Genomic DNA, 25,199 nt, shown 5'->3' on the forward strand with positions numbered 1-25,199 from the left:
AATCTTGCTAAGAAATCTAGTATGAAAAATACTCAATATACTCCTGGGGGTGTAGTGACATGGAGATAGGGGTTACTATGAACAAGGCTATTTCTACAAAATGGTGGATTCGGAAGCCATACTGTCTGAAGAGTGAAAGCAGGGTGAAGTCTGGAAATGGAATCAATGAGTTTTAGACGATTCTTTAAGTAATTGGCTATCAGAGAAAGATTATATAGAGAGATTTTGTTTTGTTTATTTGTTTCTTTCTTTTAAGATGTGAGAGACTTCGGCAAATTTAAGCTCAAATGAAATGAAAAGAATTCAGCAGAAGAGGCTGGAGAGGGCAAACAAAACCCTTGGAATAGATAATTAGAACCCAGTTGGGAAATGAAATTTTCTAGAAACACCTCTATCTTTAAAATTTGACCAAGAGAGGGAAGGGTGGGTGTGGAAGCAGAAACATTGGTGACATAATGAGGATACTCCCAGCTCCTTTCTAAGTAAAGTTTCTGAGAGTAAATAAGAATGGACTAAAGCAAAGGACTGAAGGTTTGAGGAGAAGAAAGTTTAAATTTGCCTTTGTGGTGAATTGGAGAGGAAGATGTACAGAGAAAGCACAAGATCACCTGATAGGCATTAGGACCTGAATAAAGTCTGATTAACAGAGGAATCAATTGGTTTGCTTGCACATTTTCTCCTGTAGCATGTAGCCACAATTCCTTGGGCTACCAATGGAAACTAAAACAATTCTATTCATTAATCCAGAGTCGGGTCTTTTGCCAAGGGGCCAAGGGGCCAAGGGGCCAAGGGGCCAAGGGGCCAAGGGGCCAAGATGGAAGGACAGTGGAATAAAGGAATTTCAGATACTCCCAAGAAAATGGCCGAAAAGATGGATCCTGAAATCCATAACAAATAAGAGAGAAGGCATGACAGAGATAGGCAATGTGTAATGCATAGGGAGAAAATGAAATCATTTTGCTAAGACCCAAGGGCTGGTTTAGTAAGAATAATTGATAATTCTAGCTGAAAGAATGAATACTGATGGACTGCAATGTGTGCATCAGTGATTTCAGGGCAATACTGGCTTTCTATCATGTCATTATATTTAAGCTTTATTTACCCTTCTTTCTATGTTTATATGATTTCAATGCTCACTGCATTTTCCTTTTATACTGAAATTTTCCTTTTTTGAATTGGCAATTTTGTTTCATCTCTCAATTGTCATATTCTAGTCGTGTTTAAAATAATTGTGTGTGCATATATATATATGTATATATGTATATATATATATATACACACACATACATATATATATGTATGTGTGTATATATATACAATTATTTTAAACACGACTACAATATGAGAATTGAGAGATGAAACAAAATATATATATGTATATATATATATATATATACACACACACACATACAATATATATACATATATATCTTAGAACATTGCAGTCACTTTACTAAAAATGTGCATTTTCTCATTTCATCTTCACAACAAAGAGATGAGGGTGTTAATTTCACAGATTAAGGAATTACATAACTAGAGAGTTTAAGCAACTCGTGCTAAAGTAGTCTGAAGAGCTTGTGGTGTTAAAAGGAGAGCCTCAGAAAGATTTGTCCAAATTCTAACTTCAAAATTTTGTTCTTAAACACTAAGCTACAATTGAGTATATAGTCTTGAGCCTTTATATATTTGAGCATCTTTCTGTTTTTTACATATGAATTATAGATAGACTGGTATATAATCTGGAAATATACTTAAGCGTTTCTCAATAAGCAGATTGAAATAATTGGTAATAATTCCTACAAACCCAATCTCTTATTGTGAGGTCCTTCAAAAATGACAAAGGAGTATTTGAAAACTAACTTTGGAAAATTGACAGGGCTCAGTGACAAATTGGTTATATCTAGATAGACATTAACCATTCAAAGGCAAATTCAGTGTTTCAAACCATGTCAATGTTGATGTGGAATATTGTTAATCACCCCCAAGTTCACCAAAACTCTTGGTTGTGTTCAGTGGTTCTTCACTGACCCCTGGTCAGATGACCCTCCCACAACCCAGGATTGCTGCTTCTCCAAACATTCACTTCCTTTTTCAAATCTCTGATTCATGCCTCACTCCTCACTCTCCCTCTCACTCTCAGGTCTTATTTCAGAGAAGGAAGTCAGCAGAACAGTTTCTTTCTGCTTCTTCCTGTATCACTTTTAGATTTACTTACTTACCTTAGTACCTGTTCTTCCCTCCTTCTTTTTGCCTCAAGTCAGAAAATACCTATGCTGTGCAACATTATTCTCTCGCCGAAAATATGGATTTCATCTCCTATAGTTCAAATCTGTAGTTTCGGTTAATTGTATTCTATTAATTATCGCTACCTTCCTCCCATCAGTATTCCACGAATTCCCAATTCCTTGCCCTCAACCTACCCAAACAAAACACACAAGCAAACAAACTAAAAATATTTACAGTGTCCCCTAGGCTCCCCATTTCACTGTCACCTGTCCCTTTATCATATCTCCAAGGCACTGGGGCATGGGGGAAAATGAAAAAGTTTTGAAAGCAGACCATGACATATTTGTGGAAACCACTCCCCCAGTTTTGCACCGTTTTCCACGCTATCCCTTCACTTTCTCTGAGACTCTTCTTCTGAGATCAATTTCCTGATCTTCAAAACGGGAAATAACAGCTACCATTCGATAGCATTATCTGCAAAGCCTAGTAGAAAATCTGTTACTGTCTTTTCCAATAAGAGTAGAAGGTGGATAAGGGAAATGGAGATTAGCAATGGCTTTTGGATAGCCAACTCCCTATATTTTCATGGCCAAAATTCTTGTTTTCATTTCTAACTCTTTAATTCCTACTTGTTCCCTAGTTTGTAATTTATTACGCTTTGACCTCTGGCATCACCACTGAGCAGAAATCATCAGAACCATCTGATATTTAAATCCAAGATCTCTTTAGCAGTCAATTTAACTCTCCCTCAGCTTTTGTGCTCCCCTGCGTTTCATCCTTTGTCTCATAAATTTAGAGAATCTGCAGCATCTCTTTACCTCTAACGTTTCAATAACAGTATCTCCGTTTCAAATCTCTCCTCTAGCCAACTAGAGATTCATATTACAAATTGCCTACCAAGTATCAAACATGAATTCAAAACTATCCAAAGGGTAATTTCCCATAAAACCTTGTTCTTCTGAATTCTTGAATTTTTTGCTTAATGTTGTCCCAAGTCACCATTCCCCAAACAGGAAACCTTGAATTCCCTCTAGGTCTCCCCGTTCATTGCTTCCCTCTGCCAATTGCAATTTGGCACAGTGTTCTTACAAAGTCAGTTTCAAAAATGTAGATTAAGTTTGTAAATTCATTTTGTTCTAGCAACTTGAAACTTTGTCTAAGGCAAAGATTTCTGTTTACTGGTTCTGTAATCCTAGCCACAAGAACAATACCTACAACATAATAAATAAATGTTTCTATCAATCAAATCAATTGTGATGTATAATACAATTATCATTCACCAACAAAAAATTATCAAGCACTCCCAGGATTTCTAGCACTGTTAGATACTAATACAATTTTATATTGAAATCAATCCTTGACTTAATGTTTATTTTTTTGTGAGACATGCAAATTAGAATATTAAATGTGCATATTTTAATAAAATATAGACCCTTCTGAAGTTGACAAAACTATTTTTATTTTTCTTTCATAGATTGTAAACAGGAAAATTTCTGATGCATAAATGAAGACATTTGTGCAGAACTGACATTTAAAATTTATTAACACAAAAGAAATTACATTACTACATGAGTAAAAGTGAGTTCTTTGTTCACTGATAACCAATTGAATGCTTGGGGAAGTCCCCGATTATTCATACATCTGACCTCATTTAAATATATGGCAGTCTGTTAAGCCATTTCAGGAATTGTTAAACTTGGATATCTTCCTTATTTTTTCTAAATGAAAGTATATTTATACAATATTATGTGACAAATGAATACACTGTACCTTATTCTTTAAATTTCAATTCTCCTGTTACTTGAGAAAGCAAAGTATCTTTATGAATTCCAAATACTGAATCTGGAATTCTTGTCTCTATTGACATTTTATAGTGTTTATAGCATAATGAACAAAGCAAAGAAAGACGGATCAGACATTTGGGAATTTTACCAAAGTTAATACCAACTAGTTTTATGTCTTTAGAAAAGTCACTTCACACTCTCGACTTGTGCTTTTTCATTAGCTCTGGTATAGAAAATTCTATTTGAAGCCTCACATTATCTAGAACTGCTAGTCACAGTCCTGTCCTCCATATAATATGTTGGCTGAGATTTTTAGTTTCAGTCTAATAGCGCAAATGTAGATTTCCCTTCTTCAACAATCACCCAAACATAAAAGTGAAAATGAAGAATAGAAACTCCACTTTCCTTGAAACCATGGGGTTGCTAAGACTGCAGTATGAGTAGTAACAAGAAGGTGGCTTCCAGAAGCTCTGAAAGTCTAAATGGTGTAAGAAGACGCGGTTCAAGGAGGCCTGCAGCTCCAAATCCCATAAAAACCAGACCAAGTGCACTTCTGCAAGCAAGCACCACAAAGATGTTCATTCCAGGTAAACTTAGCAGTTTAAAACAACAACCATTTTATTATATCTCATGAATTTTTGCTCAACAACTTGAAAAGTGTTCATCTGAGTCATTTTTCTGTTCCATCTGACCTTGACGGAGGTTATTCAACGGTCAGCAATTGGTGGATGGCCTGGCATGTCTGAAGTAGCCTCACTCTCCTGTCTGCTGCCTTTGTTGACCGGCTGCAACCATCTGCACTTGTACCTCAGGTGGCTTTTCCACTATGGTGACCTCAGAAGACCCAGCCTTCTTACATCTCAGTTCAGAAGTCTAAGAACAAGTTTCCCAGCAAACAAGGCAGAAGACACCTGGTCCTTTATGATCTGGCCTCAGAAGTCACATAGCCTCGCTTTCGCTGTACTCTGTTAGTCAATAGCAGTCACAGACCCGCCCAGATGGAAGTGAAATCTCCAAGTCCGGATGAGAGGAGTCTAAAGAATGTGCAGCCATGTTCTAAAACTGTTACAGTGCAAAACCAATAAAATGTTATTGGCCACATGGAAAACATGTGAGCAGACTGCTGCTGTTGAGAGCTTCACCACATCTGGTTTGGTTATGAGGAAAAGCTGAGTCGGAGCTGAGCAGGAAAACCCACAGACAGCCCTTCTGGCGGAGATGATGGAGGAGCCAGATGCAGCAATATGAGTAGCCTTGAAGCTGCTAGTCCTGGCTGGACAGTGAGGAATAACCTGAAAATAGTGCACTAAGAACTGTTCCTGTAAGGAAAATATTTGTCCATAAGATGGTCCTCATCCTTCCTCACGTAGCTAGTTCAGAAAGTATGAACTTCATTTAAAGATGGCCAGTCAAAAGAACCAAAACAGCATAGTAAAGACAAATAAAAAGAACCGGAAAAAGCCAAACAGTAAATGATAGATGTTAACGTTTTTAAAGTTGCTAAAATTGGTATGGTCCAGAAGAAAACTGTACCTGAACATACAGGCACCTGAAAAGTTACAGAACAGTCACTTCTATAATAGAAGAATAGAAGATAGAACTGAGAATGATCAGGACAATATGGCGAGGTTATTGAAAGGAAGAATATATAATCTGGCTGAACTCATTAACGACATGGAAGAGAAAAACGAAACCATCCCAGAAAAGAAGCCCACATCGGAATCTACTCTGAAGAAAGAGGTATTACTGTCAACACAGGAAGAGACATGCAGGCCAGGATTTGACTGAAGTTAACAACAAGAAATGAAGCCAAGTGTTTAAGTGGATTATGGTGAAAATATTATATGTGGAGCGTACATCCAAGAAATGCACAAAGTTCAATAATTGGAGTCGTAGAATACAGTTGAAAATAATGGAACAGAAGAAAATTATTCAAACATATAATTCAAGAAAGTATTCCAGAAACAAAAAAGAACTTGAATCTGAAGATTGGAAGGGTATACTGTATCCCCAAAATGTAGAATGATCACTACCAAGACATATCTTAGAATATTTAATGGATATCACAGGTAATAAGGAAATGTTTTGGTTGAACAGGCAAATGATTATGGGATCTGTTGTGGAGAAAACATTGTCAAACTGGCTGGTGTCTGGTTTCTCCACAAAACAGTCAACTTTGAGGAAAATGGAGTAATTCTTTACAAAACCAACAAAAAACAAAACAAAGCCCAAGAATTTTTTTCCCAGAAAAAAAAAATGTTTAAGACTCGAAGGCAAAAGGAAAACATATTTAAATAAGCAAGAGCTCATGTATCAGATTCCAAGTTCCCTCTTGAAGAAAGTACTGAAAAACACACTTCAGTCAACCAAAAACTGATAAACAGTTATAAAAGGAATGATATTAAATACTGAAACTATTTAATTCTAAGATTAAGACAAAATCAAATGTAGTGATTATGGTGATAGGAACAGAATGTAAATGGTATAAAACCTTTGTAGAATTGAAATGGCTGACCAAAGTCAAGAAGGGAATAAGCAAGAAGGTAAATTAAGTGTGCCAATTTTATAATTTTTTATATCAAAAAGAGGATCAATAGATAACATTTAAAATTATTAAATATAATAATAATATCAACATAAGTTTGTCTGAAATAGAAAATAAATATGGAATATATGAATTAATGAAAATATTCTGGGAAATGGAAAGGATAGGAAGAGGAAGAAATTGAAAATGTACCGACTTCATCATGGTTTATCAAAGTTTTAGTAGGAAGTCAGTAGTTCCATGACTAAAAGGTAAAAATGAAAACATCATAATCATTAGACCAAGAGAAAGTTTGAAATTATTTTTTAAAAACTCCTTTACAACCTACTCACACACCAGCTGGGAAAATAGAAAGCATAATATAAACTATAGTAACATAACTAAAACCAAGCCTCTTATATAAAAATATAGAGACATTAAACACAGTCGTCAAATAAAAAAAGCTTTACAACTACATATTACAAATAGGCAGCAAAGCAATTTTACTTAGAGGTTTCTTACGTCACTGTGGATCTGAAGGAGGAAGTTACTCGAAAAGATTGAAAACTAAGGAACTGAGGGGCTCCTGGATGGCTCAGTTGGTTAAGGGTCTGATTTTGGCCCACGTCATGCTCTCACGGTTCATGAGTTTGAGCCCTGTGTCGGGCTCTGTGCTGACAGCACGGAGGTTGGAGCCTGCTTCAGATTCTCTGTCTCCCCCTCTCTCTACCCCTCCCTCACTCATGGTCTGTCTCTCTCTCTCAAAAATAAATAAACATGAAAAAAGAAAGAAAGAAAGAAAGAAAGAAAGAAAGAAAGAAAGAAAGAAAACTAAAGAACTGAAAAGACATACTAGACAAACATAAACAGAAATCAGAGGCTGTGATTTTAATAGATGAGCTTGAATTTGGGGGAAAACCATTAAACCAGACGGAGGCTAGACTCCAGTTTCAAACCTCATGAATATCTAACCATAGGAGTATATCCATACCAAAGAGCACTGTGTTAGTAAACATAAAGAAATAGAGAAGAAAAAAAAGGAGAAATTGAAATATATTAATAGTAGAAAACCTTAGGAGTGCATGGGAGGCTCAGTCGATTGAGCGACCAACTTCAGCTCGGGTCCTGATCTCGTGGTTCATGAGTTCTAGCCCCACGTTGGGCTGGCTACAGTCAGCACAGTGCCAACTTTGGATCCTCTGTCCCCCTCTCTTTCTGCCCCTCCTTCCCCAATGCTCTCTCTCTCTCTCTCTCAAAAATAAATAAATATTAAAAAAAAAAGCAGGAAATTTTAATTCATTTCTCACAGTCAGTGATACTTCAAGTGGACACAAAATTAGTAAGAAAATAGAAGACATAAATAAACAGCATGATGATTTTTAAGGTAGATCTAATTAACATATCAAACTGGTTATCTTGAAAACAGAAATGACAATTTATTTTTAAGAGCACATGGAATATTCACAGAGATATTTATAAAAGGTAAAAAAAAAACAAACAAATTAGGGGCACCTGGGTGGCTCAGTTGGTTAAGCACCTGACTTTGGTTCAGGTCATGATTTTGCTGTTTATGAGGGAAAGCCCTGTGTCAGGCTCTGTGCTGACAGCTCAGAGCCTGGAGCCTGCTTTGGATTCTGTGTCTCCTTCTCTCTCTACCCCTCTCCTGTTCAAGCTCTGTTTGTCTCTCTCAAAAATTAGTAAACATTTAAAAATATTTTAAAAAATAATAAATATACGCATATATATTTGTATGTATTTATGTGTGTGTATATATATATATATGTATATGTGTATGTATATGTGTGTTTTATATATAGAGATATATGTATACACATATGCATCATTTTATATATATATATACATATATATATATATATGTATATGTATATATCAGCTTTCCCAATTACAATGCAAAAAGACTAGAATTTTAAGACAAAAAAAAACAAAAACAAAAAAGACAAACAAACTTACTATTTACAGGTTTTACTAACATCACCCTCTACCCACCCACAAAAATCTTCTCTTAAATAACTCTAGGGTCCAGAAGAAAATAAAAAAACAAAATAACAGAATATGTTCTAGTTAGAACAAGGCTACAAAGAAGACATTCCATATCCTTTTAAATAAGTACACTAAACATCTAAATAAAGAGCATAGAGCATGAGCAATCAAATTTATAAAAAGAAGAATTTAGAAAGCAGTTAATTGGAAGCATTAAAATGGTAGAATTATTTTTAAGAGTAAGTATGTTGCATTTAAAGAATAACAAAACAAGGGGCACATGGGTGGCTCAGTAGGTTAAACGTCCGACTCTTCATTTTGGCTCATGTCATTATCTCACAGTTGGTCAGATCTAGCCCCACTTTGGGCTCTGCAGTGACAGTGTGGAGCCTGCTTGGGATTCTCTCCCTCCCTTTCTTTCTGCCCCTCCCCCACTTGTGGTTGCTTGCTCTCTCTCTCTCAAATAAACTTAAAAAAAAAAACTTAAAAAAAGGAATAACAAAACTCAAGTTGGCTTAACCAAATAAGATAAAAAGGAGAAAAGGCCAACTTAACTGTATAAAAATGATGAAAAGGAAGTATCAACAATGAAAGAATTATAGAATCCTAAGTATCCACTTTGATTAATTCTATGGAAAAAAAAAAAACAACCCTGAATGGAATGGTTTTCCAGGAAAATATATATTAGAAACCCCATAAGAACTAGGAAATATAAAGATATCAGTTAGTCTGGAAGAAGCAGAGGCAGTTATCATAAAATGACATCTTTCCAAAAGACAGTTGGCTACGCATCTGTCTTTGGCTCAGGTCGTGACCTGGTCACGTATGATTGTTTTACAGGCAACGTAACCTTTTAAGTATAACCCCTAACCTTTTAAGTACAGATTTCAATGCTTTCACAGTGATCCAGAACATAGAAAAGAAAGGAAAGTGTCTAAAATGTCTTCTTAAAGTAATACATTTATTGCAAAATCCAATAAGAGGACACCAAAAAAGAAAATTAATAGTTCTCAAACTGTGGTCAGACAATCTCTAGAGTCCCCCATGACACTTCCAGGGAATTCGGATGGTCAAAACAATTCTCATATAGGGGCACCTGGGTGGCTCAGTCGGTTGAGCATCTGGCTTTGGCTCAGGTCATGATCTCGCGGTTTGTGGGTTCGAGCCCCAAGTAAGGCTCTGTGCTGACAGCTTGGAGCCTGCTTTGGATTCTGTATCTCCGTCTCTGTCTGCCCCTCCCCTGCTCACACTCTCTCTCTGTCTCTCAAAAATAAATAAAGATGTTAAAAAAAGATTTTAAAAAACAATTCTCACAATAATCCAATGAAATTGTCACTTTGACCATGTGGACAGTTACACTCACGGTAACCGTGCTGGCAGCTTCGCATGAGTCAAAGCAGCGCAACCAACTGTATTCTTCACAGCTGTGCACTTGAGCTAAAAAATGAGCCAGTTTCACTTAAGAGTATTATTGAGTAAAGATTATTAATTCTATTAAATCGCAAACCTTGAGCACAGTCTTTTTAATATTCTGAGTGAGAAAATGGGAAGAAGGCATAAAGGAATTTGACTGCAGTCAAAGCACAATGCTGTTTAGAGGAAAAGTACCTGTATGATTGAATTGAGAACCGAACTAGCTGATTTTTTTTTTTCCCCACGGAAAATGCTTCAGACCTGCCAAGGCATGAAATGCCCAATACTGCCCCACCTTGAGTTCTTCCCCGTCAATGTGAATAAAGGGCAAAAAAAAAAAAACTAAGAAAAAAAAAAAAAAACTAAGAAAAGGGACTCTGTAATTCTTTATACTTTTCATGGAGTCACTTTGCAGGGCATAAGAATATTTCAGTAGATTTCTAAATAAATCATGTCTTAAAATTTGTTGACAGTAACATATATAGTTAAATGCAGAAGAAGGACATTTTCACCACTTTCAGAAAATTTATTCTGTGTCTATATCATGGCCACTATGCCAGAAAGTCTGGCCTCAGAATTTCTTCCACATTTTTTTTAAGTTTACTTATTTATTCTGAGAGAGAGAGAGAGCAAAAACACAAGTCAGGGAGAGGTAGAGAGAGAGAGAATCTCAAGCCGGCTCCACACTGTCAGTGTGGAGCCCAACACAGGACAGGAACTCATGAACCATAATATCATGACCTGAGCTGAAGTCGAATGCTTAGCCAACTGAGCCACCCAGGCACCCCTCCTATATATTCTTAATTTTCAGAATGTGTTCAAAATATCAGTTATGTTTAGCTTTCAATAAAAATATTGCCTAGGCATTCCATGATAAAATTAAAAATTAATATGTTCAAATATCTACATGTCACCCTTTGTACTTCAGCATGTTGCCAACAATCCAGCCACATACAGTTTCTCTTGAACTTCCTAGTTATAGAAGAATATGCTGCTTTGAGAGTAGGCTGAGAGTGGCCAAGTCTGAACCACCCCCTGGAGGTTGCTCACGAGGAGACCGAAAAGGGGTGTTGTGGTTCTGTTAGTGTTTTGCTTTAGGTTTTTGTCTTAAACCTCCAGGTACAGGGCAGATGATTCCATCTACTTGTTATCAAGGTTCGTAGCCTTTACAGCTCCAACTTTTCAAATCTGTGAAAATCACTTAATCAGGGAATTGACTCGAATTTAGTATCATTGCATCTCTGTCACTTTACAAATGGGAGCTGGGAATTTTCAAGGCGTCTGAGGACTGCCCCAAAATTACAGGTAAGTAATGGGCCAAGCAGATGCCAGAATTTACGTTCTCACATCCGGAAATAGAGATAATTGGAACAAATGATCATAAACATTCATAGCCTGCCTCTCCCTCCACCATCTTGGGAAAGCAAGAGTTTGTATCCTAGAATACTCAATTTGTGTGTGTGGGGGGGGGAGGGCAGGGGAGATTGCGTATGGATAGTAAATATGCATTTTTACAAGAGAAGGCGCCAATTAAAAAATTGAAGTTATTATAAACCTCAAGGAAGGAAAACTTCAGTTTATTTACATGCAAATACTGCAGGACAGCAAGGTCTGCCCAAAGCCTCTGTGTGATGACTCATCTTGACTTTAGGAAAAGCCCTCTTCCCCTTGCTCTTTAAAGAAAACTATTCGGTGGTTTTATACAAGTTGGAGTTACATTACCACGCTCTAGTTTATACCGTGACTTTGAGATCAAAGAAGGAAAAGGAACTGATGCTTGCTAGATAGATAGATAGATAGATAGATAGATAGATAGATAGATTATATACAATAAGCAGTTCAACAGCTGAGAAAGATAGCATATGGCAGTAGAAGCAAAAGTTGCTTTGATTTGGGAGAGAGAAGTGAGAAGTACTCCTGAGTCAAAGCTCAATGCCACCTGAATGAGATGATTTATTTTTGTGCAGCAGGATGAACTTTGTGTGGGTACAGATTTATGGCAAATACACAGACACCTACACAGATCTCATTTGGGGTTTGAAGAAACACCATTTTCCCCTGACAGAAATGATTACATGTGCAATAATAATAGCATTTTCATTTAATGAAAGTGGGTTTCTTCAAATCCCTAAAAGCATAAAGCATTTGTTAAAATGAATTAGCTTATTTTCAATAAGCTTTTCAGCAAAAGACGGGATAGATGAATGACAGGTAAGGTTGGATTGACGGGCTTAAACTCTAAAAATAATAGAGCTCCAAGTAAGCTAAATTTACTCCAAGCAATCAAATAAAATCACACCAATGGCCCTCTTCCAATATCTCTTCAGAAGTTTTCTATCCCAGCAACTATTTTTTCTTACAGTTTATAAAGTAAGATTTGAATGACACTCTCTGGGGCTTCTCCAGCACTCCTCAAACTGCTTTCAAAATTTAAATTCTTGATTAGAAACATTCTTTCCCTCCTGGCTTACAAGAGAAAGGGAGACACTATCACCCACATTTGTGTGTTTCACATCATCCCTTGTTCAGGTTTGCTTCATTTTAGTGTTCGAAAGTCGTGCGTATGAACTTTCAGTATCTCGTGAATGGCCACAAACCTGAATGGATCAGCAGAGTCAGGAGGCGACTTTTCTTGCTACGCTGGAGGGGAGATGTCTGTCTACTGCAACCCAGAGAAGGAGTGGTGACTCCACTAGTAAAATGACGGCACCAGTATCATGAGCCAGGACCCAGCAAAGGTGCCTATGATTGAAACCTGACATTAATACTGTCCTCATCCATTGTGACATGATACACAGAAGTGTCAGGATTCATCACAACCTGGTCACAAGGATAATCACAGACTACCTTTCCTTACAAACTTGTGAGTGTGGATGAAGTGACCTTAACGTTAATAGTCAAAATTCAATACTCAACATTCAGTGGGCATCCGTTCTTATTTTTGCCTATAACAATCTCAGCCATCTCTGCTACATAGTCACCCCCACTACAAAGTGGGTCTTTCCAAGAGACACCCAAGGGATATCACATGTGCTTCCAGGATTTGTGCTATAGCCATGGCATGGCATCTACAATGTCTGTTTGCCTGACTCTTCGTTGATGTCAACTGCCCATAAAGCCATGGGGGGAACTTCATCAATGCTGCTGCCGACAGTACCCCCTCAGAACAATGTCAGAACTCCTGCCAGAAATGTTTCCAAAGGCACAGACTTCATCTTCCCCAGGGGTATGTGTTCCATCCATTTTGTTCTCCAGCCTACATTCGGCATCAACCAAACTGCCCGCAATAAAGTAGACAATATCCAATGAATAAAAGAGGAAAATCCTCAAAATTAGGTGCTTGTCTTAAATCACCATGTTTTTGAGGCACTGCAAAATTCCCAAGTGAACTTACTTGGTCTTTCGTGTGACACACTGAGAATTTATCTTCCGTTACAGTAGGAAAGACTAATTCACTAACCCTTGGTAAATGCAGTGATGCATGAAATCCTTTATAGAAGAGCCCCAACACGATCATTTGGATGAGTAGGGTTTGCTTATTGTATCCTCTCATGGTCTGTTGCACAAATATACAGATGTGCTTAAGTTTCTCTAAGTGACCTTGGAATCATTTACCTCCTTTTATATGTATTTGGATCACTGGCCCCTTTCATTATCGTCCTTTTGATGAACTAACCTGTAGCCTTCCTGTAAAGTTATTTATCTTAGATTTTACCCTCTCACAGAAGTCTTCATGACCTTTTCTGCCTTTCCAATGTGCTCTCACAGCATGCTTTATTTGGCAATTTCTTAGCCAAATATGGTTCACCTGTGTTTCATGATGTATATCCTCCTCTAGACTCTAGACACTAGAATATGTTCTTTGAAGGAAGCAAATGCTTCTTAGTTCTTCATTGTATTCTCAGTACCTGGAAATAGCCCAGGAGATGTTTGCGCTCCAGGAGTGTTAAGAGAATGACCTACAATGCATCACTGAGAGAACGTCCTAAACATATTAAATGTCTACAAGACACTTAGAGTTAAAAATTAATTTCATTAGTCATAAGGAACCATATTGATTGAATCCCATTCAATTAGAGAGCAATTTATTATTACCTCTGGTCAATGCAAAGTAAATTACACTCTTGAACTACTTTGTTAAGACTTATTTAAACGGCTATTGTAGCTCATTTTGTACGCCAGCTATTTTCTCTTAGGTCTGGTGTGATTCAACTAAATAGAGTTCATCCTATTCAGTCACTATTGCTTCCTTGTTATTTGTTCTTTAAAAATATAGTTGTTGCGGGGAGCGGCGGGGGGCACCTGGGTGGCTCAGTCGGTTAAGCATCTGACTCTTGATTTTGGCTCAGGTCAAGATCTTCCAATTTGTGAGTTCCAGCCCCACATCAGTTTCCACACACTGACAGTGCAGAGTCTGCTTGGGATTCTCTCTCTCTCTCTCTCTCTCTCTCTCTGCCCCTCCCCCACTTGCTCTCTCTCTCTTAGTCGAAGTCTTTGTTTACTTAGTACTTACATTCATGTGGATGGCAATAGACAAAAAATAAATAAATAAGCAAGAATATAAACACATAGTGATAAGTACTAACGTGGAAGGTACTTTGAGAGAGTGACACTAAGGGACTTCAGTTTAGGCGATCAGAAAGGTTTCACTGAAGAGGTGACATTGAATTTGAGGCTTGCCAGCTGAGGAAGCAACTAATGCAGGAACTCTAAGGTGGGACCCAGCCTGGCACATTCCCAGAAGGAGAATGTCTTCCTTCCCCTCATTCTCACACATTTAAGGTTTGGGTATGCTTGTCTCCGGCATGTAAATATCTGTGTGTGACATGGAAAAAATACAGAAGAAGCCTCAGGTAGAAAACAAAACTTTAAATTTTATGAGTTAAATTTTAGAAAAGAGTTTCTGAGGAAAAGTTTTTATAAAAGGCTGAGGGTTCGGACGAGTGGCCTCCATTCCTACCCTATCCTTCTTTTGGTTTCCTTTAATATAATGGGGACAAGCCGACATAGGTCTAAGTGTTCCCAGAAGGTTGGCGTCACCCCCCAGACACCTGGTTGGCCTATCTGATCCAGGCTGCCTCTGGCCAAAGTTGATTCCTTCTGGTCCCCAATCTGATCTAAAGCTATGCCTTGTCTCGTTACCAATAGATTAAAAACATTCGTCTTTCTCAAGTTTTCATATTTTCCCGATTTGAAATTACCAGTGAATGCCTTCCTCTAAATCAATGTAATCTGTCTGAGAGACAGCTTTATTCAGAACTGATGAACAGGACTATGCTAAAGTCACAGCAACTCATATCTACCCACTCTACAATGCCCCTGAGCTGTGACATGCCCCACTCAGGCATTTCTTATAGGGGAGTTAAAGAAGTATTTTCTCAGCTCTCTTTATTTACTTAAGGAGTCTAAGTAGCCTAAACACATTCTGAGTAGTCGAAATGTCTTTTTAAAAGACCTACTTTTAATCAATTAATCTCTTTGTACAACTTTGTCTTATTAACTTATTTGGTCAAACCAATGAGAGTGAGGAGAAACTGTACTTGGGAAGGAACATTATGAACCATCCACATTTATTATTATTATTATTATTATTATTATTATTATTATTTCCCCCCAAAATCAAAATGTGAATAGAATTTGAGTGAGGAAAATAGGAACAAATAAAACTAAGCTCACACAGTGGGGCAGGCTAGCACAGAGTGTCGGAGCCCATGGGGCTGAGAAGGATATCAGAGTGAGAGAGTGGCCCAATATGAGGCCTCAGGGCCCAAACAGGGGAAGGAGAGCATCTGTGTGGGGTGGGTATGGTCTCAGATTGGTTCCACACAGGGGACCGATCAGTAAATAAATACACCAAGAATATTGAAAGCCAAGTGTCTCACTGTTGGAGATGAGAGTTGAAATTATGGTAAGGGAGAAAACTCAAGTAAGTCTTGTGACTTTGGATTGAAATTGAAGGCACTAGTGTGAACATGTAGTTTTCAATATATACAGATAGATGTATCAATAGAGTTGTAAGTGTGTGTGCCTAAACGCATATATCCACAGGTACACATATATACATATATCCACAGGTACACATATATACATGTATTATTTTCATGGTCAGTTCAGGCCACTGTAACAAAGTACTGTAGATTGAGTGGCTTATAAACAACAGAAATTTATTTCTTACAGTTCAGGAATCCAGAAGGCTGAGACCAGGATGCCCACATGGTTGAGTTCTGGTGAAAATCATCTAGGTTGCAGACTGCTGACTTCTCGCTGTGTCTTCACAAGATGGGTAGCACCGGGAAGCAACAAGCTCTGTGGTGACTCTTATAGGGGAAGAAATCCCATTCATGAAGGCTCTGCCCTCATGGCTTCATCTAATCCTAATCACCTCCAAGAACACCACCTCCTAATACCATCACATAGGGGGATAGTGTTTCAACATACGAATTCTGGGGGACACACATATTCAGTTTGTCACAATTATCTAGCTCTAGTCCCTGAGAGATCCTGGGAACAATAAATTCCAGGTAACAAGAAAGCACGCCTAATGACCACATCAAAGTTTCTGAACAACATTTCCACCTAAAAAAACTGGGGCTTGTGGGAGAAACAGTTGATTCTAGGACTGGGGCAGGGAAAGTACAAGATAATTCCAGAACGTCTGTTTTGTTCCAGAAAGTAGAAAAAACAGAGACATTCAAAGAATAATGGAATCTTATGAAAGTTCACAGGAACCAACTTGAAAGATTCCCCCTGGCCAAATATAGGATGATTTAAACATCAACTAAATAATGATACTAATGAATTATTTACCCATTGGGTAAAACAGAAATCTATACTTACGCAAATAAATTAAATACACTGAAAATTTGATGAGAAAGGGGATATAAACATGGCCTCAAACTATCTTCCTGCAAATACTCATTAACTCAATACCCACTAACTCAGAGGAAAAAAGGAGTAACTTCACAGTGGAGAAGCTTGTCAGATACCACTTTGATCAAGTTCACCAACCTTAATGTCAGTGGTATCACGGTAACAGTACAGATCAAAATTATAGAAGTGAAAACATTTCTGAGTTATTTCTGTCAAAAATGCATAACCTGAATCTCATCATGAGGAAACATCAGACAAATCAAGTTGAGGGATGTTCTATGAAATAACAGGCCTATAATCTTCAAAAGTGCCAAGGTCATAAAAAGTCAAGGACAGACTAAGGAACCACTCCACACTGAGGTAGATTAACAAGCTATGAAAACTAAATACAGCATGTGATACTGGACTGGATCCCTTGACTATGAAGGATGTTATTGGGACAACTGGTAAAACTTTAATGGAATCTGGCAGTTAGATGGTAGTGATATGTCTGTGTTAATTTCCCGATTACGATACTCCGAGGGTGGTTATGTTTGTAGGAAATGCATGCTAAAGTATTCAGAGGTGATGGTGCATCATATTAGCAACTTACTCTCCAGTGGTTCAGGGAAAGAAAAAGATTTTTGTACTAGCAACTATTTTGTGGGCTTGAGATTTTTTCAAAATAAGAGAAAATGAGTAAATAAAAGGGACACATGCGGCTCGATCCTACTTTTTTTCACTGTCTTCTTCTCTCTTCTAAGGGTAAGAAATGCCTAGAATTAGAGAATTTTTTTGCAACTGAGATAAGATGCCCACCTACCAACCATACTGGTGCATAAAAATGTAAGTGCTATTTGTTTAAGCTTCCATGCCAAGCCCATCCTGAGTTCTTAGCTTGGGTAAAAATAAGATTCCATTGATTATGGAAATAAAGAAAAAGAAAGCAAGGAGAAATAAAGATAGGAACAAGTATTTCTTTCGCCAGGCACATATGTCTTCTTGTCTAATCTTCTCGGTAACCTAGTTTAATAAGTATTATTATCACTGCTAGCTCTTAAATCATTAAACTGGGGCTCAAATAAACTTTTTGGTGAAAGCCACACACAATAAGCTGGTAATCCATCCTGGTTCTGCCCGTTGGGGGAAGGGCTGGTTGATGGGCACGTGTCCATATTTATCCATGTGAACTTCTCATGAAGGGTATGGAAATCTCCCAGCTCTGAGAGAAGCGATAGTAGGGATTCCCACCTGCCAAAAGCATGATCCCACCTTGATATTTGAAATGATGTGCTGTTACTGTTGATGTGATGGGGAACGGGAAGCCTGGAGGAGGAACAGAGGAAGGAAAAGTAACAAATTAATAGATGCACTACTGGAAAAAGCACTGCCTACTGAAAAAAGATTTGTGAAATGACATTTTTCATGCCCAAAATGAAGACTGAAGGCAGGGCAAAAATAAGGAGTTTCTCCTTTTTATTTATCCAAAGATTAAAAATCGGTGATTTTATTGATCTTTAATTTAAAAACACTATGCTCTTTTTTAAATATTTATTTATTTTTGAGAGAGAGAGAGAGAGAGAGAGAGAGAAAGAGGCAGCACGAGTGGGGAGGGGCAGAGAGGGAGGGAGACACAGAATCTGAAACAAGCTCCAGGCTCCGAGCCGTCAGCACCGAGCCCAGCGTGGGGCTCGAACCCACCAACTAAGAGATCTTGACCTGAGACGAAGTGGGACACTGAACCCACTGAGCCACCCAGGCGCCCCAAAAACCGCTATGCTCTTGAGCAGAGTAAAAAGGAAACTATCCGTTCTTTCATTATCATCAATGACATTGATTAATCAGCCACAGAATGCAGGTTATTATAAGACCTTACAACCAAAATATCTTTTATTTCAACACAATCACCGTTCCATCCTCAGTGAGTAGGGGAGGCAAGGAGTGTGTGTGAAGGTGAAAACAGGTTCGTGTGCAAAGGTGCTCGGACTTGGCGTCCCTATCATGTTACACAGAAATAGCAGTGTTTAAATTATTTATGAATAAATGAAGGAATTTAACTCACAGTTCGCCCGTTTTCAGCTGAATGCACCTCCACTTAGTCTGCTTTACTGGGGTCAAGTGCCTCAGCATGAATGCATTCTTTGTCTGATCTATTTATAAACACTCACATACACCTGTAGCAGTTTATTTGTGTGTTTCACAGCTTGGTTCAAGTTGAGAAACATTGTATAGAAAAGATGCCTAATTGACTTGGCCTTACCAACCACGGCCAACGAAATGGGCACTACACTTTTATTGTGTGAAACAGTTCTAGAGCCCTTTAACACTGTGAGGAACTAACTTCCATTTCAATGGTTTGTCAGGTACTACTACTTTGATTTGTAGCAACAAACACTGACATTTTCATACATTACACAATGCTAGACAGTGTCTGTAAGTTAAAGAGAGCAAAGGGATTAAGGTTTAGAGAGGTTAAGGGAGAAAAATCAGCTACACAAAAGTTTTTTTTTTTTTTTTTTTGCATGTTTTAAGACTATTTTAAATTCCAATTGGCCTGGAGTCATTTTGCATCTGTCTTTCTAACAAAGGAATCTAAAAATTTCAGTTTTAGAGAGAGGTTAAAAATAACACCTTGCTTTAAAAAGGACAAATTTGCAATTAGTTAGCAAGTAGATTTATGCTTTAGAATTTCCTAAACCAAAACTCACTCTGTGTGTGTGTGTGTGTGTGTGTGTGTGTGTGTGTGTGTGTGTGTATTTAAGGCCAGTTGCCACTGTAATCAAATAAGCCGCCCTGGGCCCTCTCACAGCGTCACTGTCAAGCTGATCACGTTTTTATCACCATCATTTTTCAGGGAGGTACTTTAATGAAAGTCATATTATATTTCACTGCAAGTTAATAAAGATCCAACAGCCATTAATTTCCCAGCAGTTGTTTTTAATGGTTATGAATTTCGTGTCAGAATGTAAAATGCCAGGATACCATCGTCACGGAGCCCTTTTGGGCAGAGCACCCCCAGCTGCAAGAGCAGTATGTTACTGCCCTTCTTAACTGCGAGGTTCATAACTATTAACCTCTTGGCGAGAATGGCCAGAGCCGCCATGTGGGAAATCCTGGCCCCCTACGATCAGGCAGATTGAAAAGAGCCCTAGGCAGGGACAGCATGGCATCAGCAGCCCAGCTCAGCCCAGCCCAGTCCAGCCACCGAAGGCTTCCTCCTGGCTGATTCTTTGGACTAATTTTAAAACGAAGTGCTTCAACTCTTTAATCAGCATCACACAACTCTGAGGAACAACTCTAAAAATTGGGTTTCCATGGTAACAACGGGAGACTGATTCACAAGTCCTCATATTGCCTACCTAACCTATTTAATTACGCAGGAACCATTAAACTGTGTGTGTGTGTGTGTGTGTGTGTGTGTGTGTGTGAAAGTTATATATACATATATATTCCTGCCTGGAATTAATGCCGCATGGAATTAATTGCTAAGCCATATTTTAATAGGATTTAAAAATACGTATGTCTGGGAAAACCTTCAACATTTATGAAAAAAGACGCAGAGAATGAAATCCCAAATATTTGTTTTGGGATGTCATCTCAATTGATTTACAAGCTCTGCATAAGCTAAACCTTGTATGATAAAAATTACTTCGGAATGCTTGGTGTCAATATACCTAGAAATATTAAATTATTTACCTGAAAAATAAGGACCAATTATCCTTCCTTTCGATTCACCTGAGTTTAGCACTAAATAAATACATAAATAGAGGAGATGGGCAGGGCAGGGCAGGGGGAGCGATAGGTTATCTGCGTCTCTTTCCCTTTGTCTCCGAAGCGTTCATTTACTCTTTCAGCACACATCAATGTGCTGATCAGTCAGTCAATGTGTGGATATCATGGAGTCTCCTGCTCTGCACACGGTTCAGGGGATAAGTCAGGAAAGACAGACAAGCAAATAGTTCATGCTAAAATTGATGAACACGCCGTGTGCAGTCTGTAGGGGTGAGCCAGGAAGACTTTCTGGAGGAGGTGAAATCTGAGCTGAATTTTGATGGATGAAGAGGAATCTGTATTCTTGATACATGGATGATGAGGGAAGGATCAAAGGCATCAGAAAATAAACAGAAAACGCCAAGCAAAGAAGACACTTCAAGGAAGTGCAAGCGGTATACTGTGGCTAGAATGTGGGGTGCACCAGGAGGGCAGGCGGTCTGGCTGGAGGGACAGGCAGCCATCACTCAGGGTAAGGAGAGACATGAAAGGGTTTCTAGAGTATCTCCATTTTAGAAAGGTCATGCTGGTGGCCATTGAACAATGTACTGAAGGAGGGCTACAGTTGAGATGTGCTCTGTAAAAATCCAGAGAGAGATGGTGAGGGACGTATCTGGAAAAGAAGAGGTAAAGACGCCAGGTTTGGTGATTGATTTTATCTGGGCAGTGAGAGGAGCAGTTTGGGGGGTCATCCAAGTTTTGTGTTTGAATTACTGACTTCTTCAAAGAAATATTGGCCATTATTATCTCCCATTTTCTCATATTACCCCAATTTCTCAAGCCACTTAATTCAGGATTCTGCCTCTGCCAGTCTACTAAAATAATTCACACTTAATACATCTGACTTCAATGTTGCTAAATCCAAAGGATCCTTACACTGTGGGATAAATAGCCAATAATGCAGCATGAGGGTAGGCTCCCCACCTGTAAGCTTCAGAGTGGGTGTATGCTGTCCCTTGCAAGTGTACTTTTCAGAATCAGACCATTTTTGCAGTCTACATTCTCTCCTGCCTCAGTGAGAGCACCAGCCTCCAATTTTCCATGACCGTCATCACTGAGCAATCTTGGCCCTCCTGCCATCCAGCTGCCATTCTGGCCTGGACAACACGCAGGAGACAATTAAGGTCACCCATTCCATAATTGGAGCCACAGAATGCAGAGCTCAGCAGCCAAAGAAGAAATGAACACCAAGATTGTATCTGAAGAAAGACTAATGAGCAATATGTTCACTGAAAATAAAGACCAGCCGTGCATTTAAAGAGACAGCTCCAGTCCTGAATTACGAAGTAACTTGACACGTTTCTTGTCTCCCAAACCCCAAAGCATATGGCTAATGCTCCAAGCAGGGAGTTCCCATTCTGAGTGATCTAATCCACTTTCCATTTTGTATTCCCCTGGATCAAGAAGAGTCCTTCACCAAACCTAATTCTTGTGTGTAAATTAGTGTTGATTTAATGAATGGCTTAAATTATTTTCTTTTTGAAATCAACATTCAGGTGAAATATCTTCAAATTCACTATGTGTTGAAGGTTTCCTGATTCTTCGTTTTATGCTTGTATTGTTTCTGGCAGTAACACCCAACCCTTTGCACTTGGAGAGCCACTTAATCCAACCAGCATGGCTGTGGAAAAGTGACATGATAATGCTGTCTCAATAAACTTTCACTGATACGCTGACATCATGTTAATGAGGTTCCCTCACGAAGAGATTACAACGGACTCTTGTGGACTTTGGTGATTGTTTCTTACGTTTTCTATTTCATGTTCACCTATATAAAAATAAGTAGCCGGTAGCAATAAGGAATTTACTGCTATTTTTTAGTAACAGAATAACAGATTGCTCTCTCTCCTGTTCCAGATGTGTCATATTTTCACACAAATCTCTGCATGCAGAGATTCTGCAGTAATGGCTCCAAGATATTGGCATATCCCATTCAATTTAAGGCCCAGCAATATGATGGGAATAGTCTTCTTAATTCTCTTTCTAACCACCTAGCCCAGGAGAAAGAGAGTTATAGGATTAAAGCCACTGCTGTCACATAAGATTCATATATCCACACATAAATTAGATTCAGAACATAGATCTCTCCTATACTCTGGGCTGTACCGAAAAAAAAAAAAAAAAAACAATAAAAATCTCCCCAGTGGTCAGATAACTGGACATTACACAAAATAGGTTACAGAGAAGATATATGAAAACAAGTTGTTGTGACACATCTTAATGGAAGGATAAGACTGTAGAAAAAGGCATAAAAAAGGTCATACAGGCATTCCTTGTTCTATTGTGTTTCACAGATACTGCATTTTTTTTCTTTTACAAATTGCAAGTTTCTGGTAACTGCATCAAGCAAGCTATCAGCTTCGTTTTTCCAACAGCATTTGTTCACCTTGGGTCTCTTTGTCACATTTTGATACTTCTTGCAACATTTCAAACGTTTTCATTATTAGTATATTTCTTACGGTGATCTGTGATTAGTCCTCTTCGATGTTACTATTATAACTGTTTTTGAGGCACCATGAACCGTGCCCGTTTAAGGCAGAGAACTTTATTGATGCGTGTTGTGTATGTTCTGACTGTTCTGCCGACTGGTAGTTCCCCCATCTTTCTCCCTCTCCTTGAGAAAAGGAAAAGACAAGGGGACCAGGAGTTGGCAAGGGCAGAGGTTATGAGGCCTCTAGGTGAAAGGAGGAATCAAAGAAGCAACAGAAAGATGGATAAAGGGTAGATTTAAGATGCTTTACCATGGAAAAGGATCTTCTCCATCATAAAACACAAATAATGAACCTGTCACCTTCGGACCTGTTAATCTATAAAGACAAAAGTAGCCTACTAGTAGTAATATAACTCATTCACAAGAAGAATTCTAGCTAGCTAGCCCTACTTCAAGTATCTTTAAGTTTTGACATGCAGCCATAGAGCGGCAGGGAAATAGCATATTGAGAATAATTAATGATGAAACAGGCCAGCAGTAAAAGGTTCCTAATAATTGAAAGCAAGCTCCATTGGAAAAAGGGCGATATATTTTGCTACTTTTCTGATGTGATGAAGAGGAATTAGCATCTAATGAATTTCTATGATGCCGTGTTTTTTCTCATGGCATTATCTCAGTTCCTGAAAAATATGGGAGGAGACAGTGGGACAGAATTGGAGGTCAGGCTTTAGCTCATTTAGATTTCAATGTCTGGAGTAAGAATTTTTTCTAATTAAACGCATCATCACAGGGGCGCCTGGGTGGCTCAGTCAGTTAAGCATCTGACTTCAGTTGGGGTCGTGATCTCACAGTTTGTAGGTTCGAGCCCAACGTCAGACTCTGTGCTGACAGCTTGGAGCCTGGAGCCTGCTTCGGATTCTGTGTCTCCCTCCCTCTCTGCCCCTCCCTGGCTCATGCTCTGTCTCTCTCTGTCTCTCTCTCTCAAAAGTAAATAAACATTAAAAAAATTTTTTTTTAAATAAATGTATCATCACAGGCCAAATTCTGAATAGAATTCCAATTCTATTGGAATTCAAATGCAAATTATATCCAGAATTTCCATTGTTTGACTACAGAAACATTAAAAATATATTAACTGCAGGCCTGATAAAGTTGAAATTTTGCTTTCCTAATAAAACATTTGACGTGAGAAACATTGAAGACTCCTTGTCAACATGGATCTGTAAATGCAAACTCTGGCTTAATTTTCTTTGTTGTTGTCATAGTGATGATGGATATAAAATAGGAATTCCAGAATCAAAACCTCTCCACTGTCCAGAATAGAACAAAAACCTAAAATGATGAGCGGAACAGAAGGCAGAGACCCATTTGGCTCCTCATTGAGGAGTAAGCTCTTGGGGCCAGGCTTTGGGTTTTCCTGGGTAGAAAAAGTTGAAGGGGTTCTGGGTGAGTGGGAGTTTTAAGAGCTAGAAAACGAGAGCCAAAATCTACCTGAAGCCAGGACCTCAAGAGTTACTAGAAATAATCTGCTGTGGTTTGTAGAAAGATACCGGGCCCCCAAAAGACAAGAATCATAAATTCAGGAAACTAACTCAGTTGCCCATTTGTTTGGTACCAGGATCATCATGATCCCATTATCCATGACGGTGAAGGATCACAGATGCACTTATAGGGTCTGATTCTGGACCGGCAGCCCTGGGAGGCTGGAGGAATGCAATCACAAAACTCAAAGCCAGAGAAGTGTCAGCAGAGGACAAGAATGAGCAAGAGAAATAAAAATAGAAGAAAAGTAAAAAGCGAACACATTGCATTTTTTTCTACTCAGAATAAGACTTGAAAACCAATATTCTAAAATGTCTAATGTTAAATTTTTAAAAAATCAACTACCAGCTCATGTAATTCATGAAATTACATTTATATAACAAGCAAAATTTCTTATAATATTCAATCATCATAAATTAAATTTTAATAAGTATAATCGGAACACACACAAAGTAGGAAACTAGAAAATAATTTCAGGGGCGCCTGGGTGGCTCAGTCAGTTAAACATCTGACTTCGGCTCAGGTTGTGATTTCGAAGTTCGTGAGTTGGAGCCCTGTGTTGGGCTCTGTGCTGACAGCTCCGAGCCGGGAGCCTGCTTCCGACTCTGTGTCTCCCGCTCTTTCTGCCCTTCCCCTGCCCATGCTCTGTCTCTTTCTC

General features: G+C 38.4%; 1 pseudogene; it reads left to right on the forward strand.

Moving 5' to 3' along the window:
• Nucleotides 1–5,630: 5,630 nt before the first annotated feature.
• Nucleotides 5,631–25,199, forward strand: part of LOC109263263 (CWF19-like protein 1) — a 126,725-nt pseudogene continuing 107,156 nt past the window's right edge.

Source organism: Panthera pardus, unplaced genomic scaffold, assembly GCF_024362965.1.
Source record: "Panthera pardus isolate Hobbes unplaced genomic scaffold, ASM2436296v1 HiC_scaffold_17, whole genome shotgun sequence".
In the NCBI taxonomy this organism is placed as follows: domain Eukaryota; kingdom Metazoa; phylum Chordata; class Mammalia; order Carnivora; family Felidae; genus Panthera; species Panthera pardus.